The 17,681-nt window shown below is 34.9% G+C and overlaps 1 protein-coding gene and 1 non-coding gene across 2 annotated transcripts in view; both read right to left on the reverse strand.

Annotated features, from left to right (window-relative positions):
* Positions 1 to 17,681, reverse strand: part of UBE2E3 (ubiquitin conjugating enzyme E2 E3) — a 69,037-nt gene that overhangs the window by 11,223 nt on the left and 40,133 nt on the right. The gene's annotated exons all lie outside the window — the stretch shown is intronic.
* On the reverse strand, positions 9,932 to 10,038 carry LOC148092600 (U6 spliceosomal RNA). Its single transcript, XR_015714953.1, has one exon. It is a non-coding gene; the product is annotated as a U6 spliceosomal RNA (small nuclear RNA).

The following is a 17,681-nucleotide window of genomic DNA, read 5'->3' on the forward strand; positions in this document are numbered from 1 at the left end:
TTTTAGAGGCCTTTTAAAGGCTCCTTAACCACGTGTATCAAAGCCATTTGATCAAGTAAACCCACTTCCAAAAAGCTGCCCTAAGAGAATATATAGAGATGTGAATAAATACTTTTTTTACAAAGAGGCTCAAAGCAAAGTAACAATAATGAGACTCAAAATAAGTTAAAAGTCCAACAAAATGGAAAGTTGAATCACTTATGGTTTTCAATGAACTATGAGGTAGCCACAAAAAATAAAGATTTTGAAGATCATTTAATGATGGGGAAATGCCGAGAGATAGAGTACGGTAAAGAGGTCACAAAACTGTATATAGTTTTCAAAGCATGTAAAAAATATGTATATGTATCATATTTTAAAGTGGTTATGTCTACAATGAAATCATAGTTGATTTTTACTATGTATTTTTTTGCTTTTCTGTCTTATCAAATATTTTAGAGTAATTATACTCTTATAATCAGAAAATAAATGTTATTTAAAAAAATGGTACTTTCATTTATTGTTCCAATGTTACAGGCATAAAACTTAAGTTTTAAGCCTCTTTCCTCACCAGATTCCCTATCCATTCATTCAGCAAGCTTTTTACAGCAATCTTTCTTATAACACAAGAATGGAAGTAGCAAACTATATTGGAAAGCCAACGAAATTCTTCAGAATCCTTGGAAAATTCCTCAGATGTTTGCTCCTGTGATTTTTCCTACTTCCCTGCCTCTCTGAATATTCTTTATCTGAATTCATTAATAAATAGAAGGCCCTCCCTAATGCTAAAAGTAGCTTCCCCCTCTTTTTTGAACATATCTAGCACACACTGCTATTTGGCTTTCTGGTGAGGTCACACTGAGGGAGGGCCAACCAGAGAAAGAGTACAGCACCATGAGGTCAAGGCAGAAAACATAAGATAGGTAACAACCCCTGAAGGCACAGAATGTTAATGTCTTTCACAATAATGGTCTTGAGTTAAGAAGAGAATGGGTGGTGTTCAGAATATACTGTTTCTTAAGACAGGCAAACGTTACTTTTCAAATATCTGGAAAACGTAAAATATGCTTGAAAAAAAGGATATTAGTGAAAAAGTGATAAATCTGAATAAAGCCTAGGGCTTAGTTAATAGTAATTTACCAATATTTATCTCTTAGTTTTGGCAAATGCAGCAGAAGGCTTCACAGATATTCTCTCATTTATGACTGCCCTCTATGGCTAACCGATAGGCACCACTATAGTACTAAGCCAACGGCACTAAGCTCTGCCCAGATGACCCTCCACTGTGTGACGGTGGAGATGAGGTCTTGTGCCTCGCACTCCAATGATCCTCCAGACTACACTGCCTCATGTCCAAGGCTTGGTCATCATTCAAGTCACGAAGTGAAAGCATCAGCCACAAATATAATTCTATTTGACAAAACCTTATCACAATTTACAGTATGAAGAATCACTGTGTTTCACAGCACTCACACAAAACCCTGGTATCCATTGTAACAATTAGTACTGAGTTATAATGATCTTCTATATAAAAGATATTTCATACTAAGCTTCTATTTCCTGTTCAATGCCCCTATAAGGAGAGGTAAAGGGCTCTGTCTCAAGTGCCTTCATACTCTATATGAGTCCTAAACTCTACTTTAAGAAGGAAAAACATACCAGTGAATCTTTGAGGCATAACTCTCCACTGTACTTCTTTAGAGGAAAGGAAATGTGCCGAAGCCTCAGAAGGCAGCTCTAAGAGACTACTAATGGAAGTTCAAGTCCTCTGCTCTTCTAAGATAAAGATTATTTCATTTACCGCACAGTCCAACTCCTTTGATCAGCCTAACAATACGACAGTAAGGAGAATAATTTTATAAAAATCCCAGAAACTATGTTGTTAAATGATATTTAAACTATGATTCTTTTGAATATTATAGCTGCTGAAAAGAGAATTCCTTTGTCATCAGACTAAACAGATTTTCTGGTATTTTTAACCTACTATCCAACTGAAAGCTCTAGTGGTTACCCACCCTCCTCTTTTATATTACACTTTACACTACATAGAGATTATATTTTATTCTAACCCTGTTTAGATGTTACAGCATTTTTATATGTCCCAAAGCAGCTAGTATAATGCTTTCCACATAACACTTAATAAACGCTTGCTGAATAAATGTTAAACATAATAAAAGACATCATGGCAAAAGATTGATTTTGCATAAAATTTTTTTTGACCTATCCACCAATTTATTTTATGTACATCAGAAGCCAGGCACTATAGACTGTAGTAAGGATAAAAGGGGTAAGATGCCACCTAACTAAATTTACAAATATGAAAATGGTTCAGTGCAATACAGTGCAACATGTGAAGAACGAGAGACAGTTCTGCTTAACTGGGTGTAACAGAAAGCTCTATGCATGCTGAATATAAGCCAACCCTCCATCTTCCAGGTAAAGAGAAAAAGAGTTTTTCCCAAGCCAGTTTAAGTGTATCAATTTTTAGGAAAGTCAAAAAAACAGATGAAGGTTAGTCTAATTTTATGACTATAGTAAAGCCTTTGACTGTGTGCATCATGATAAGCTCTGGGTTTTTCTGAAAGAAATGGGCTCTCCTCAGCACTGGGCTGTCGTGATGTGTAACCTGTATTGTGGACAGGAAGCCACCGTCAGGACAGAATATGAATGACAGAATGGTTTCCTATAGGCAAAGGTGTCAGACAAGGGTGCATTTTATCTCCATTTGGTTAATCTGTATGCAGAACATATGTGAAAAACTGGGCTAGACTCAGAGGGAAGAGGAATGAAAACTGGCGGTCTTCTATCATATAAAGGTTTTGCAAATATTTTCTGTGTCTGTAGCTTTTCTCAGTAGTCTGTTTTGATGAAGTCCAATTTACCTATTTTTTCTCTGTTATTTCAAGCCTTTTGTGTCCTTAAAAAAAAAATCTTTGCATAATCCAAGGTCATGTAAACTTTCTCATATGTTTTATTCATGGAGTTTTATTGCTTTAGCTTCCACATTTATTTCTACGACCCGCTTTTAGTTAATTTTTATATATGATGTTCAGCAAAGATTGAGGCTTGTTTTTTTGCATATGGATCTTCAATTATTCTAGCACCATTTGTTGAAATCATTTCCTTATTGAATTATCTTGGCAGATTTGCCAAAAAATCCACTGACCATTTATGGTATGGATCTATTTTGGGACTATCTATTCTGTTTCACTGATCTATATGTGTATCCTTATGCCAATACCACACTACCCTGATTACTGAGGCTTTAAATTGTATGTCTTAGAATCAGGTAGTGAGAATCCCCCAACTTTGTTCTTCAGTTTCAAAAATAAGAATGTCCAAAATGGTACCAGCTATGATCCAACCCCTCTATATCCTGCCCACTTCAATTAAAAATTTGGTATTTCAAAGATACCACTCAAGAAAATGAGGATTATGTCTGTGCTGTTTGAAGAATGTACTGCACTGATATTGCTTACCGTACTGGAAGCTTACTTTAATATAGACCAATACAATTCAGTATCACATAGAATAAATACTGAACCCTAAGATAGCTGACTACTGAGATCAAAAGAATTCAATATTAAGTTTATATTGCCTAATACTATGTGACCCTCCCCCTGCCCCCATGCCCCATTGCAAGAATCCTGAGAACATATAGAGTAAGACATATTAACAATAATAATTTAGCCCGGCCGGGCATGGCTCAGCGGTTGAGCATCAACGTAGGATCCAGGCGATCGGGGTTCGATTCCCGGTCGGCACATGCCCGGGTTGTGGGCTCAATCCCCAGTCAGGGGCGTGCAGGAGGCAGCCGATCAATGACTCTCTCATCACTGATGTTTTTCTCTCTCTTTCTTCCTCTCCTTTCCTCTCTATGAAATCAATATTAAAAAAAATAATAATTTAAAAATTAACTCATACTATTTAGGAACACATTTTTAAAAATCAATAAAATAATAATTCTTGCTTGTAAAAAAATTAGTAGTTGTAAGAAATTCTGCCTTGAACAAAAGAATACCTCAGGAAAATGGGTATTATATATATATAATACACTATTTAGAAAGATTTTATATATATTATTATGTCTCCATCCTTATTCAGAGTGGGGAAAAAGTAGGTTTACATTTGTATGTGAAACATGGAGTTTATTCTTGTATTATTATTAATTGTTGTATTATTTTCCACATGAACAACTGTAAACCTACTTTTGCCCCACCCTGTATACTGTTATGTAGCTATATCTCCCTATCTCCACACATACATCTCAATATATATCCTTGCATCATACAAATCATAAGATGACAGCTATCTAAGACATTTTTTACTTGTATGTTTCACTTTTCACTTTTGAAACTGTTATTATCCTTAAAGAGAATGAATACAATTACTGAAACAAAACAGTTCTTCTGCTATAATATACACAAATTAAAAATATGAATGCTAACCCTAAAATACTGAAGTGATTTAAATAGTGATTGGTTTGTATATTATATATATTGTGTAGATTTTCCAAAGAGGATTTTGCTATCTATATTGAATATGCCTACCTAGAAATATCTAAAATACTAGTGTACTGCCTTTTCCCTTTCTCTACCTTTCACAAATTGCAAGTGACAAACCAATTCTTTCCTGAAGATGTTATTACATATCCTTTAAATATATTAAGTTTAGAAAATTTCCATGACAATGACATTGTGTTTGAGTTCAAATCCTCACTTTTCCTAGTAGTCAAACCTTTTCACCTGCCGAAAGCCACATACTGTCCTTCTCAGTACCTCTTCTGAGGCTTCAAGAAAAATAGAAATGAAATATAATTCACTGTACAGGCTGAAATCTGAGTGGGGCATAAGATAATACTGCAACATTCTAGCTCCAGGATTTTTTAGATAGTGTTTGATAATTCTAAAATTATATCAAACACTTGCCCACAAATTTTTGTAATTCTGAATCACTGTTGGGAATAAGAAAGCACATTTAAAAATGGTATTTTTTCCATCTCATTTTCTTTGCATGTAAAGTTATGGTGATACAATTAAAATTGTTTTTATTTTTTCACAGACTGTAAATTTTTCTTATTCATAAAGAAAAAAAATACTAGGTTAAAAATATTTAGAGCATTAACAATATAGAAATCCATGCAAATGAGCGAGTGTCAAGATACAAAGAACATATTAAAAAACACTGAATGATGCACTCTAAGATTTTTTGAAACGTCATTATCCACATCTACACTATGAAGGTTCCCTTTGATAGGGACCATTTTAATAAGTCAGCCAAATGATTTTTTGCAGTTCCGATATATTAAATAATACACACTTTATCAGATAGCAGAAGCTGACTCTCCAGAGAAATAAATGTCACCAATTAAAACTTAATCTTGAATATGTGCTATTTTATACAATTGCTACCAGATGAATACGCCCATGTTCAATTTTTCTTTTCCTTTGAAAGAATGTTCACTTTAGTTTTCATAAGATATTACTTCCATATAAAAGTTCATTTTGTCAGAGACATCTCCCAAGGAAAAGCTGGGCATAGAATCTGTTTCACGTCGCACTTCTATAGAAGCTTCTGCTTCTTCAGAAGATAAAAACCTCAGAAGGGTGATTATAAGTTTTTGGTTTTCAGGTTTTGCTAATGGAATACCTCCCTGATACAGCTTTCCCATTGCAGAAAATGATTTTTAGATGATACGAACAAACTATCAGAAAGATAAATTAAGAAAATAATTCCATTCATAATCACAATCAGAAGAATAAAATATTTAGGAATAAATGTAACTAAGGAGGTGAAAAATCTGTACACTGTAAACCATTAGACACTGATGAAAAAAACTGAAGATACAAATAAATAGAAAGATATCCTATGCTCACGGATTGCAAGAATTAATATTGTTAAATGTCCATACTACCACCCCAAACAATATACAAATACAATGAAATCCCTTTAAAAATTCCAGTGACATTTTTCACAGAAAAGGAATCCTAAAAACTGTATGGAACCCCAACAGACCCCCTAATAATCCAAAGCTATCCTGAGAAGAACAAATCCAGATATCACACTCCCTGATTTCACACTTTAACACAAAGCTATAATAATCAAAACAGTATAAAAACAGATATAAAAGGAATAGAACAGAATAGACAGCCCAGAAAATAAACCCACACATATATGGTCAATTAAAATTTATGACCAAGGAGCCAAGAATTATGCAGAAAAAGTCTATTCAATAAATAATACTGGAAAAACTGGGCAGCTAGATGCAGAGAATGAAACTGAACCACTACCTTACACCATACCAAAAAAAAAATCAACTCCAAATGGATTAAAGACTTGAATGTTAAGACCTGAAACAATAAAACTTCTAAGAAGAAAACATAGGTGGGTAAGCTCCTTGATATCAATCACCAAAAGTAAAGGCAAAAAAGCAAAAATGAACAAGTGGGACTACATCAAACTAAAAACCACTGGCACAAAAAAAAAAAAAACAATTAGCAAAATGAAAAGGCAATCTATAGAATGGGAGAAAATATTAACAAATCATGTATCTGAGGAGGTTAATATCCAAAGTACATAAAGAACTCATATAACTCAATAGCAAAAGAAGAAAAAAAAACTGATTCAAAAAATAGAAGATCTGAATAGACATTTTTCCAAAGACATACACATGGCCAAAAGGTACATGAAAAGGTACTCAACATGAGGGAAATGCAAATCAAAACTGCAATGAGATAATCACCTTACACTGATTAGAACTGCTATCATCAAATAGACAAAAGTGTTGGTGAAGATGTGGAGAAGAGAGAGAACCCTTGTGGCACCATTTGTGGGAATGTAAATTGGTACAGCCACCATGGAAAACAGCATATAGGTTTCTCAAAAAGATAAATATAGAACTACTATATTGATCTAGCAATTCCACTTCTGGGTATGTATCCAAAGGAAACAAAAACACTAACTCAAAACGATACATGAACCCCTACATTCATTGCAGCATTATTTACAATAGCCAAGGCACTGAAGCAAACTGAGTGTTCACTGGGATGAATGGATAAAGAAAATGTGTAGAGACACACACACACACACACACACGAATATTACACACACACACACGCGCGCGCGCGAATATTATTCAGCCATAAAAAGAAATCTTGCCATCTGTGGCAACATGAATAAATCTTGAGGGCGTTATGGTTAAGTAAAGTTAATTAAGTCAAATAGAGAAAAGCTAATACCTTATGATCTCACTTTCATGTGGGATCTTCAAACAAGCAAAGAAAAAAACTTAGATACTGAGAACAGACTGATGGCTGCCAAAGGTGGGGGGAAGGGAATGGGCTAAATGGGTAAAGTTTGTCAATATGTACAGATTTTCAGTTATAAAAGAAGTCAGTCCTGGGATGTAGCATAATGACTACAGTTAACAATACTGTATTTTATATTTGAAATATGCTAGAAGAGTAAATCTTAAAAGTTCTCATCAGAAGAAAAAATGTTTTAACTATATGTGGTTATGGATGTTAGGTAAACTTATTGTGATTATTTCACAATATATACATATATAGAATCACTTTTATACGCCTGCCAACTAATAAAATGTTACACATCAATTATATCTCACTGAAAATTTAAAAAAACAAAAAGGCAGAAGTCTAATTACATTATACCAAGTATATAATGCTCAAAAATAACCAAAAGATAAATTGTTTAGGAATATAGATAGAATCTATATTTTTTAAGTAGCAAGAGAATAATTTTTAAAATCTCATCTGGGTGAGGGGAAGTAAAAGTATAGCATTTCTATAGCCTATAATGACCAAACGATATAATATTTTTAAAATGTCTACCTATAAATGAATTTTATTTTTTTAAAAGTTAAATCTCAGCAGCTGTAAAAAAGAAGGATCTCTTACCCTTTGAAATAGCATGGATGGAACTGGAGAGTATTATGCTAAGCAAAATAAGCCAGTAAGAGAAAGATACGTACCACATGATCTCACTCATGTGGAATATAATGAACAAAATAAACTGATGAACAAAATAAATCCAGAGACAGAGAAGCATGGAACAGACTAAGGGATCTCAGAGGGAAGGTGGGAGTGGGGGAGTGGGTGGGGAGAGATTAATCAAAGAACTTATATGCTTATATTCATAACCTATGAACACAGACATTGCTATGGGAAGGCCTGGGGGTGGGGTGGATGCGGGGTGGAGGGGATCAATGGGGGATAAAGGGGGACATCTATAATACTTTCAACAATAAAGATTTTTTTTTTTTAAAGTTAAATCTCAGACTTAAATGGCTTTCCATGTAGGAATTCCTGGTAAGATCTTTTCACTTAATGGGCCAAACAGTTCTACTTTCAAATTTATTTGGCATTTTTAATTATGGTTAACCATGCCCCTCATTTCAACAAAGAGGTTTGGCTGGCCATGATGCAGTTACTAATATCTTATCCAGAAAAGCAAAAAGCCAGATATTGTACTATAAAACTTACTTACATTTCTGTTACAGTTCTTCTTTTATTCTAAGATTTAATTTATAGACATATGCACACATGTAAATATCCATATACATACACACACTTGTTATGAATTTGAAATTCACATTCTTATAAAATATATGACCCTTAATGTTAAAAGTTGCAGATAACATTTTTAAAAATTCTGAATAAATTTTTAATAAATATACTAAGATCATTCCTAAATGTAGTGTAAATTAGGAAAAATAGATAAAATTAAAAGTTCAAATAGTCTACGCAATTCTCATTCACAATCGTTTTACTAACAAACAAGTAGCTTCATGGAGATATTTCTGGCTTATTAGTAAAACCAAATCAAAATACTTAAAATATAAATTGACTGGGCAACTGGTTAGCAGCCTTATATTTACAATAACCACAGGAACTATACAAAATATTGTATGATCAATAGACTCAAGCTGGACAAGAATTTCAATCAATATCAAACTAATATAAGTTTACTGACAATATATGTACAATATCAATACTGCTATCATCACAGGTTTAAACATAACCATATCAATTGACACAAAAGATGTATATAGGCAGTCCAACCAATGTAATGTAATCTAGTGGAAGTGATGGTGGAACAAATCTCATATACAAAGGGCCAGAGTCAAACATTTAGATTGTCACCAAAATGATTCTTTACTGCTAATATATGTAGATGTGAATGTAGAAGATTATTAATAGCCAATAATATGATTCAAATCCAGAATTAATTTAATATAATGACTCCGCATTTCCATAATTTCTGAGACAAGTTCAATAACACAGTATTACAGTTACTTAAATCCAGAAAAATGACATATGATATTTAACAACTATGACTATCGGTACTTCTTAGGTTACTATTCTAAAAGAATACCCTTAAATACACATTCCAGGCAATTATACCTGTTTTCATAATAAAAAATAAAGGAAAACATCAAGGTTATAACAAGGCTGAATACATTTCACATCAACTACCAGGGAAAAAAACAGGTAACAACTTCAATGACAAAAAATTAATATGATACTGTGAAAATTACATTTGTAAATAAAACACTGGTAATAAAAACATTTACAGAAAGCAAACTTACTTCACGATCTTATATGTTATTAATAGCAGGGTTTCTGGTCTATTTAGGAAGAGTGTCTAGGCTAGTGAATACGTTTAGGAATTCAAGTATACTGTACAAAGTGGTCTGGTTTCTGGGCAAACGCCCAGATCCACCCTAAAACCTAAACTGTACCTCAAAAACACTGTTGTCGCTAAAAACTATTTGGTATTTTTAACTGAGAATACTTCCAACTTTAGGCCCAGAACCCACTGACACGTGACTAAAGCCACAGGAGATGGTTATGCTGGATTCTAAAAATCTTTAATACTTTTTTAATTGGCTGTCTTATCAATGGGATCATGAGTTTTGTTTTTCTTTTTTTTTTAAAATATGGAACGCTTCACGAATTTCTGTGTCATCCTTGCACAGGGGCCATGCTAATCTTCTCTGTATAGTTCCAGTTTTAGTATATGTGCTGCCGAAGTGAGCACACTGCTGTTGCTATTGTATTTTTATTAATGATTTGAATGAAAAAACAGTATGATGATATACATCAGAAAAACCTACTTCTGAAATTACATTTTAATTCCTACAATTCAAGCAAATCTCCTAAGTAGAAAAAAAAAGGCACCCTTTATTTTTAGTAGATTCTAGAGATCACATATTTGTGTTCTAGTATGTAGTTTTTCATTTATGAAACTGCTACATCAAACTGCCTTTATAAAAATTAATTATTCAATAATAGAATCTAGTTGGTGTGCATACAGGGAGTCACTATAAAGTTTTTACCTTTGCTGTATGTTTAAACATTTTCATAATAAAATGTTGAGAGAAAACAGATTATTGTAACACTGGCCCATATTTGTATAGCAACACATCACAATTATGTCTTTACAATATCATTATATATAATGTAAAGTTTGAAAAGAAACTGGGAAAAAATTCAAAGTATAATTTATAGTTCTACAATTCTAGTTTATTGGAACTTGACCTAATCTGGTTATTGCTTGCTCACTGAATGATGATTAAAATTCAGTTTCCAAAATACTTTATTACATGTTCCTTCCTTTTTGAAAACATCTCTGAATTATTTTGTACGTAGTGAGTAAATGACAGGATGGTAGGATGGAGTCTCACTTTTTCTTAATCAAGTCTAAACATAATCCATCATTCACTTGTTTATCTCCTTCCTTAGAATGTTAGGAGGCCGGGGGGACAGCGAGTGACTAGTCAGATCTATGATAACCATGAGTACACAGAGAAGTTACAAATATAAGAAATATCATAAGCACATGTTTTTCAATTTTTCTATCACCCATGATAGAAAGGGGTAGGGAGGAATAAAAAGGGTTTACTTAAATTAAGGATGATGATAACAACAGTACTAACTTAAGTGGTGGGCATTATTTTTAAGTTTGTTGTAGGTACAGTTTATTTAATTCTCACACTCAAATCATAAAGTAGATACTATTATTCTCATTGTACAAAAGAAACAGAGGCACAAAGAACTTAACTGACCTAAAGTCACACATCCGGTAAATGATGATACCAAGATAGTTTGGATATTCCTGATTTTTATGCCCAGAAATACCCAGAATTTGTCAGTGGAGTTACTTAAAGAGGATAATTATTGCTGAGTCAGTTAGGAAAGGGGTACCACACACTGACCACACTGGCCAAGGTCCTCTGTCTTCTTTCTGATGGATGCCACACAGTAACTCATGATTCCTCATCACCAAATAAAAGAGCAAGGCAATAAATTAATTTACATTGTTTGTTTTAAATATTGATAATGGAGATTTTGTGGTTATATTTGAGAACTCAGAAGACAAAGATAGAGGATATACTATTTACTGTAAACATTAAGATAAAAAGTATATGAATCCAACTTTAACAACTTAATATAACTCATTCTTTCACTGTTCAGTATATAGGTGATTCTCATTTATTCATGGATTTTGTATTTGTGAATTCACCTACTCCCCAAAATATATCTGTAAACTTCAAATCAATACTAGCAACAACCCTTTCTTTTTGCAGTCATTAGAGGCATGTGCTAAGTGGCAAAAAATTTGAGTCCCAGCTGACATAGAACAAGGCAACTCTGCCTTCTGGTTTCAGCTCTCATACTGTAAACGAGTACTCAAGGTCTATTTAGTAACAAGTTTTTTGCTTTTTATTGGTGATTTACTGTTTCAAATGGCCCCTAGGCACAGTGCTGAAGTGCTTTTAGTGTCCCTAAGTGCAAGAAGGCTCTGATGTGCTTTATGAGACAAATGTTAGATAACATACGCTTTGTTGAGGCATGAGCTATAATGCCATAGGTTCAATGTTAATGAATTAACAATGTATATTAAAGGTGTCTTTTAAACAAATATAAACCAGGTTATGTACTGATCTGTTGAGGAAAATATAACCAGAGGCTCACAGAAACCTAACCCTGCATTTCCGTCAGGAGCAATGCTTCAGTAATCCCTAATTCAGTGTCTATGGCAGCATTACAGAACATAAACACTGCAAATGAGAACTGACTGAACTTATTTTTCCAATCATCTTGATAAATCTTCCTGAAATGGACAGTTAGCAAAATTAATGTTATTTTCAAGACAATCTCATTGAAAAGGTTAAATATCCTATCAAATAACTATTCAACATGCCCTTGACTGGGAATCGAACCCGAGACCCTTCAGTCTGTGGGCTGACCCTCTAACCTCTGAACCAAACTGGCTAGGGCAAGATGAGTCACACTTAATCCAACAAGGCTTCTATCTTTGTAAGAAGAAGAGCCACAGAGAACTCAGGGAGAAGATGGCCATGTGACAATGGAGGCAGAGTCTGGAATGATGCCATCTACAAACCAAGAAATGCCAAAGACTGCCTGCAAACACCAGAAGCTAGAAGAGGGTAAGGAAAGATTCTCCCCTACAGGTTTCAGAAGGAAGATGGTCCTGCCCACACCTTGCTTTTGAGAACTTATAGCCTCCAGGACAGTGAGACAATCAATTTATATTCAAAGCCACACAGTTTCTGGTAGTTTGTTATGCAATCCAAAGAAACTAATTCATGAATCTTAAAAAAAAAAAAGAACCTAACAGTAAAACAAACTTAAAAACTATATATATCACTGATACAGTGTGCTCTCCAATGAAAATAAAATTTAATGTAATTACCAATGAAGCTCCCAACTCTTCAGTTCTGTAGTTGCTATTATTCTTTCAAAATGCAAAATAAAATCCAGGCTGTGCTTTTCAAAGTTACAACCTAAAGTAAGTTAAAAATGCCCCTGCACCCTATATTTTGAAAATTTAAAAGTTTATACTGTAGGGGCCAAAAGGAGATTAATGCAAAATTAATATGCTTCTGAGTGATGTAAATTTTGAGTACTGGTTGATCATGCTCCAATGATTTAACTAAAGAGTTTCACAGACCCATATCCTCATAAATTTCAGAGCTGCAGGGGAACTTTAGAGTTTTAGTGTTTCCAACTTCCTCGTTTTACGAAAGTCTGAGACCAGAGAACCTAGATCTCTCCTGCTCCTAGCCCAGATTATTGTTTATCAGGAAAATAATTCTCCCCTATACAAGAGGCATGAACTTTTCTAGATCCTCCAGATACTGAAAAAAAAAAATTATATGTTGTACTACTGCACTATGGCCATTCATTGAGATATTACCATTGTTTCAAATAAAAAATGAAGAATGTGAGAATGGAAAACCAGAATATGAAAAAGTCCTAATTCCTGCAATTAAAATTACTTCAAGCTCTTCAGAACCTGATCAAATGGCCTAGTGAAAAAACAAACATTAGAAATTGAAACAAAATGCAGAGGTGTCAGCAAATAAGAACAGCACACAGTTTTAACTATCTACACTTCCCTGGGTCCTTTGGCACAAAAACTAATAATAAATGGATCATCTACACTAAAGTGTGTGTGTATATATGTTTAAAGGTATATATATATATATACACATACACACATATACATATATATGGGTGTGTATGTGTTTATAGGTATATATATGTATATTATATAGGTGTGTATATATATGTACATATACCACCTACAGATATACAGCACACAGACTATGTGTTCCTATAGGTCAAATAACTATATATATGCATATAGATGAAAATATTAACCAGATGTATAAATACATGAGCTTGTGTGTGTGTGCGTGTGTCTATTTGTGTATTTATGCATGTATGTGCATCACCAGAATACATTCCTCCAAGAAGGTTTGAATCTTTAAATATAAATAGTGTGCTTTAGATTTTACTAGCATTAAGTACTAATATAATCTTTTTCAATAATATTCATTTTAGAAGAGATAGCCAATAAAGTACCAAGAGTAAAGCAATCCAAGTCCAACAGGCATGAATGAAGACAAAGCACAGTAACCACAGCAATCTCATTATGTGCCACTTGGTAAAAATTAAAACACAATTAACTAGGTTGATTTTCTAAGTAGAAAGAGAAAAACAAGAAGATGCTATTGAAAGAAAATGGAAAAAAAAGTCAACCAAGCTCAGAGGATTTGAAAGACATGGTTGACACCATGAGGGATGGGATTCTGTAACCAAGAAAACCTGCAGCAGCAGGCTGCACCCCTCAGGTCAACTGCTCTATCTCCCGGGTATCAAAGTCCCCTTTTTATTTGGCAACTGAAAGACAAACCAAGCTAAAGGAGTATTCTAAGCAATATATAAGTAGAAAGATTCAACACCTTTTATTTAACATTGTTTTTAAATAAGCAACATATGACACTAAAGAGTAAGTACTTCTACACAAAACAGATCAAGGGAGAACCCAGGTCTAGAAGGGACAGATAAATCAAATCTAGAAGCAGTCACATTTACTGAAAGGGGCGGTGTGCAAGAGATGATTTTAGACTGTAAGCAAAAACTGTCTTCCCTTGGAGAAAATTGCCCAGAATTGTTGCACTAACAGTCCAATCTGAGGAGAAAAACTGTTGGCTTAAACAGGAGTGAATTATACTTGGTTCTTCCTCCTATGCCCCCAAGTCAGTCTCCAGAATTGCAACCTCAGGTGCACCCACCTCTAAGCTTTCATTTCTGAGCCCCTCTTACCGGCCCTACCCTTACCTGTGTCAGTGGCCCCTCTTGGGTCTCAGCCTTTACCTGCACACTCCTTCCATGTCTGGAGTGCCCTGGCCACTGTCCTGCTTTAATCTGAACTCCAGTCCTATGCTTCTTCAAGATTTCCCAAACCCTATGTCCTTTCTTTAGGTTCTACCCTCCTCCCCTCTCTAGGGGAGAGTTCCACCCTCAGTTCCAGACCCTCCTATAACCCAGGTTCTATTCCTGGCCCAACTATGTATCCCACCCCCAGCTCTCTCCATTAAATCAGATCCAGGAACTCCTTACTCCATTCCCCATGTTCTTGTCTGTGATACAGTTCTCAGATAGGATTCAAACTGCTAGTCCCAAACCCTCTTCTCTGAACTGTTCAGGCTCTAGCTTCTAACCCAGAGATTTCTTTCTCTCTGGGCCCTTGGTTCTTCCTACCTTTCATATATTCTTTTTCTTTTTTCAGAGAGAAAGGTAGAGTTCCTTGTTATTTTCAGTCTTTCGCACCAGTTTGTTTAGTTTTGTTTTTATTTATCAAGCAGTTTCCTTCTCATATTTAGGTAAAATATGAATATAGATTTAAAGGAAAATATCTAGTAAATTACAGTAGTATTGACACATTGATAGGGTAATGGCTGTTAAAATAGTACAAAAAGAATTAAGTTTTGGTCTACGGATGCTATGTAAAAAGCACCACTTTTGAAGTCGACAGACTTGAGTTGGAACTCTACCTTCCTCACTTACTAGCCAGGTAATCTTGCCAAGCTACCTGGGGCTCAAAGAGTGCTATAAGGACTAAAAGAGAAAGTATTAAAAAAATGACACTATGTCTGTAACATAGTTGGTGCTCAATAAATGTGAGGGTTGGTGTACGGTTTTTTTTTTAGCTCTGGCTCCAACTCCATTATTGTATTGATAAAGACAAAAAGGTATAAAGATGGTAAAGGTATGTCATGTTCAGGTTTGCACAGCTAAATTGGCAGCAGATTTAGGATTAAAATTCAATTCCCCTAACACCAAACTCACTACATTGCTCACTACCATTTATTCCAAAGGCTTTTTAAAAAATCTTCACTGGTAATTACTCCAGTCTCATTTTTATAGCTCTAACATGCTCCATGGTACCACATAACATTCTCAACAGAGACGAGGACCTGACTTATAGTTTGGGCTCTTCCAGTAGAGTCAGCTATGAACTACTGAGCTAATAACTTAATCTTTTTGAGTCTCATCTCCAGTATATGGGACAAAGACCAAGTGATCCTTTACTTATTCCACTTATTCTGGACATCTTTACATTCTCTTAAGCACTCCCCAATTTTTTGTTACCATTCAGTTTTGATGAAATTTGTTGCATCTTTTCTTTTTTCTTTTAATCTTCACCCAAGGACATTTTTTACATTGCTTTTCAGAGAGAGCAGAAGTGAGGGAGGGAGAGAGAAACATCAATGTGACAGAGACACATCAATTGGCTGCCTCCCACATGCGGGGCCAGGAATTGAGCCTGCAACCGAGGTACGTGCCCTTGGCTGGAATCGAACCCGGGACCCTTCAGTCCATGGGCTGACGCTCTAACCTCTGAGCCAAACCGGCCAGGGCATGTCAATTTTTTAAATGTCTATTATTTCTTGGGGACTTCTTTGCCTGTTAGCTTGTTTTTAACCTATTCTTATCTGTCGAAATGATAAGTTCAAAGTAAAAATAGTCTTGCCTTTATCATTTAATGGAAAATTGTTCATTTTCCCAAGAATGCTGACATTGTCTTTTAACACTGCCATTAGTTTGTTTCCTCGAGATTATACCTTATCATTTACTTCACCACTTGGTTTTTTAAAAAGGAAAATCCTTTACTTTTGTTCACCTTTATTGTAAAAATCCATCAAGTACTATCTATCCCTGCTTTGTCTCAATAAATACTGCAGTTCTTGACAAATGTTCTAGTTTATTAAAACCAAAAAACTGCAAGTGACCAATCTGATTTGGGAAGAACACATATAAGCTACATGAGAAAGTAAAGCTAAGTAAAACTCTGCATTTTTAAAATGGCCTATGCAGGAGTGGGTTAATATACTGGGCCATAAACACCTTCTTTTAATTTTCAAATATCCTTCCGAATGCTCTGGCTTTCACACAAAATTGACAGTACAGAGAGAGTTCTGTCCTTTCTTTCTCTCTTGATCCTTAAGTAAACATTTAGAGGTGTCAAGCCCCTTCCATTTTAAAAAGGGGGGAAATTTTTAATTAAAAAAAATCTCTTGCCCACCAGGCGTGGCTCAGCAGCTGAGCATCAACCTAGGATCCAGGAGATCGCGATTTGATTCCCGGTCAGGGCACATGCCCAGGTTGCGGGCTCGATCCCCAGTCCAGGGTGTGCAGGAGGCAGCCGATCAATAACGACTCTCCCATCATTGATGTTTCTCTCTCTCTGAAATCAGTAAAGATAAATTTAAAATTTAAAAAAAAAAAAATCTCTTTACTTCATTTTCCTAGTCCCTTCTCCTGCCCAACTTGACCAAACTAAGCTGCTTCATGGGGCATCTCCATTCCTTCCCTCCCCACTCACTTTTCACAGCACTCCAACTTGTTTTCACCTCCACTCCTCTTCAAAAACAATTTTGTTAAAGTCACCTCCAAGAGACCAACTCCACTAACCATTATTTAATCCTCAACTGGCATGACTTTGTTACACCCACAAAACACCATCTTCCTTAGGTTTCCTTGACATACATCCTTCTTGATTTCTTCCTACCTCTCAGGCTAGTACTTCTCAGTCTTATTTGCTGACATGGCATCCTCGAGTCAATCATTAAAAGATGACATTCTTTAGAGCTTTTATTTCTCTTTTTACATTCTCAGTCTGCATTCAACTACAGGAACTTTAACCATACCTACCTATTGCCATCTATACATCTAACACTCTCAAATAATTATTTCCAGCCCAGGTGGCTTCTGTGAGCTAGACTAACAACATTCCATTTACAATGCATGTCCTTCATGTAACTCGAACTCAATTTAAGTGAACTCAGCGAGTCTTTCCCCTAACTC

The sequence above is a fragment of the Miniopterus natalensis genome, chromosome 8 (assembly GCF_054644295.1).
Source record: "Miniopterus natalensis isolate mMinNat1 chromosome 8, mMinNat1.hap1, whole genome shotgun sequence".
NCBI classification, from domain to species: domain Eukaryota; kingdom Metazoa; phylum Chordata; class Mammalia; order Chiroptera; family Miniopteridae; genus Miniopterus; species Miniopterus natalensis.